The following is a 3,109-nucleotide window of genomic DNA, read 5'->3' on the forward strand; positions in this document are numbered from 1 at the left end:
GGCTTTACTCTCTCCTTAGATATTTTGGGGTTTATATTTGAGGATTTTTGTTGAGTTAAGGTTAAGTAAGATGACATTCATTTCGGAATAAGTTTTTAGGTAGGTTTTGCTTTTATTTGTAGTTTATGTCGTAGTGTTATTGTTAGTCTCCCCCTGTGTTGTATTTTTGAGTCTCTTACGTTTAGAGCTTTAGTTACAGTCTGTTTATTAGATCTCTTTTACAGGCCCAACAATTTACCTTCATTTTGTTGTTGTTGTAATGGCTTTTGGGAAATAAAAACCCCTTACGTTTGAACTTCCCTTGTGACTCCTCTTGCTTAACTGCTTGGTCCTTCACAATGAGCAACATGCATGTCATGACTATTGGGTCTGGTGGTTTGTTATGACTCTACAACACTTACTAGTAAATTATTTGTCTTGTAGAAATATCACTTCTACCAAAAAAATATGATTCATGAGGTTAGTGATGTTGGACTGCTATTATTTTAACACAACTGTATATCTGTGTCAGTGTCTCTGTGTCCCAACCTACCTAGAGCCTGGGTTTGTCCGAGGTTTCTTCCTGTAAAAAGAGTTTTTCCTCACCACTATCGCACCATATGCTTGCGTATGTAAATTGAGTGTGGTCTGGATCTACTCTGTCTGTAAAGTGTCCTGAGATAACTCCTATTGTGATTTGACACTATAAATAAAATTGAATTCAATTCAATTGTGTGTCTGTAAAGAAAATAAATGAACGATAAAAAGCACTCCTGATTCTGTCTTCATTGAACCAGAAATGTCCTTGGTGCCGAAACCAGAGGAATTAAGCAATGAAATTAAAAGACGAAAAAGTCGTTTGCAAGACAAACAGAAAAAAAGGGGCACAATGGCTGAAAGTGACTGTCAGAAGAAAAAGAATTGGCTCATTAGTATCAAACGTAACCTATTAAGTAGGATTAATGAAGAACTTACTAAAGAAAAGAGTGAACAACTATTGATAAAAGAGGATTGTTTGGACAAAATAGACAGAGAAGTTGAAGAAGGAACTTATTGGAATGAGGATTTGGAAGATGAAGTGACATGGGTGTTACAGTGACAGTCCCTCCTGGATTGTTTTGAGATTGTTGAGGCACAAAATGCCTAATTTTGCGGCAGCTTTTGTAAATAATTGCCATAAAAGTTGCGATGTCTTTTGTATTTTTGTTGCAACAAAGTTGCAAGAGACAGTGAAAATTGCAAAAAAAATCTTTTTTGTAATATACTTCGGCAAGAATAACACTACTCCGGGCTGAGTTTTCCTAGTAACCTTACCAAAAAGGCTCAGGATGCTGCAAATTTTAGTATAATAGGAATATGGCTGGTGGATTTAAGACAAAAATGTATAATTAATTGAATGAATCAAATTTGAATAGATCTGTCAGTGGCTTGTTAATCTTTACATCGTTAGTTCATTTCCTATCCTGGCCTGGGCTGGGCCACAGATTCATACGGTTTGAAAAAGTACTTAGTGGACTTTAACTTATCATTCCACTTACAATAACGAGCATAACTGTCCTCATCTGATCATCGTTTAAGTCTCATTTCTGTTTTTTTGTGTTTGTGTGTATGCACGCGTCAGTGGCGGGGGGGAACTGAGCACCAGCCCTGTCCACTGCAGCGAGCCAACAGGATTGAAACAGCAGAAGCTTTCAACAACCTTTTTTTATGGTGAAAAATCATTACAGTACATTGATGTTAAAATGTACACAGGTTGGCAGGGCGGTTTGAAATGTTTGGCATGGTCTTTCACTGTAGGTTTTGTTGGTAAATGTGAGTCCACACCTCTCGTCTTAATATCAGAATCAAGGAAATGAATTTGGCAACTTACGTGTGTTAAAGTTGTGTGCAAAGTCTGGCACATGGGACTGCTGTGATTGTTGAAGTCGCGGAAAATTCTGCTAATTGCTCAAATATCCTTTAAAGTTGTGGTGATTGGTCATTTCGAAGCCAAGCCTCTGCTGATAGCAGAGAGGTTTCATTTTAACCACTGCAACCAGAGGGTGGATGAGTAAGTAACAAGTTACACAGCTGAGCTCAAGCAGTGTGTGAGTTTGGAGCTACACATGAGGCACTTGGTAACCGTTTTATGAGTGGGATTTGCAATGAGGCATGCCAATGTTGGTTGCTGTCTGAGTCCAACCTGACTTTTGCAAGGGTGTTTGAGATCGCCTTGAACATGGAGACTGCAGAGAGAGACACGCAGCAGCTTCGGGCACCTGAGGCATGCTCAGGACAGGTGCATGCAGTAGCATGTGATCAACCAAAGGGGAAGGACGTGTTACAGATGTAACAACAAAATGCCAAATGTCTGAAGTGTGGAAAGATGGGATATATTAAAAGGCTTGTAGAGGAAAAAGGGTTGCTGCACAGACATATGGCAACAAAAAAAAGCAACAGAAAGAGAAAAACACAAATTACGTGGAGTGGAAGAAAATGTGATGCCAATGTTTCCACTGGTAAACAAAGAAGATTGCAAACTCTCATATAAGGCAACTTCTTTGAAAAGTGGCAACGAGACTGAACTGGAAATTGACATGGGGGCTGCAGTGATAATTTCAGAACTGATTCAGGCTACGTTCCCAGAGAAACCACTGGGTGTCGCTAAAGTCACACTAAGGACCTACACAGGGGAAGTCAGACAGTTTAAAGCCACTGAGCGAAGTGAGTAGCCACCTGTGATTGTGGGTATAGCGACGGGACCAGCTTTGAGTGGCAGGAACTGACTATAAAAGCTCATCATGAACTGGAAACAAATTAAACATGCCAGTGACACTTCCCGACCCATCAGTAAAAAGCCTCCACCAACATCAACAGAAGACGTGCTGGAGCTGCACTCTGAAGTGTTTAAGATGAATTTGCCACTCTGTGAGATGTCAAAGCAAAACAGTGGCCCTCATGTATGAAATGTGAGTATGACCTAAAACAAGAGAAGGACGGGAAAGAAAAGCATTTATCAATTTGAAGGCTGCGATAAAATTTCACGTCTGGTCTGAACTTGTGTACGCAGGTTTTCGAGTCAGTGTGGACTTGCGGTGCAGCATATAATAAGTTTAACAGGAGAAGGAGAAGTCATCCGTTGATCACTTAT

The sequence above is a fragment of the Etheostoma spectabile genome, unplaced genomic scaffold (assembly GCF_008692095.1).
Source record: "Etheostoma spectabile isolate EspeVRDwgs_2016 unplaced genomic scaffold, UIUC_Espe_1.0 scaffold342, whole genome shotgun sequence".
NCBI lineage: Eukaryota > Metazoa > Chordata > Actinopteri > Perciformes > Percidae > Etheostoma > Etheostoma spectabile.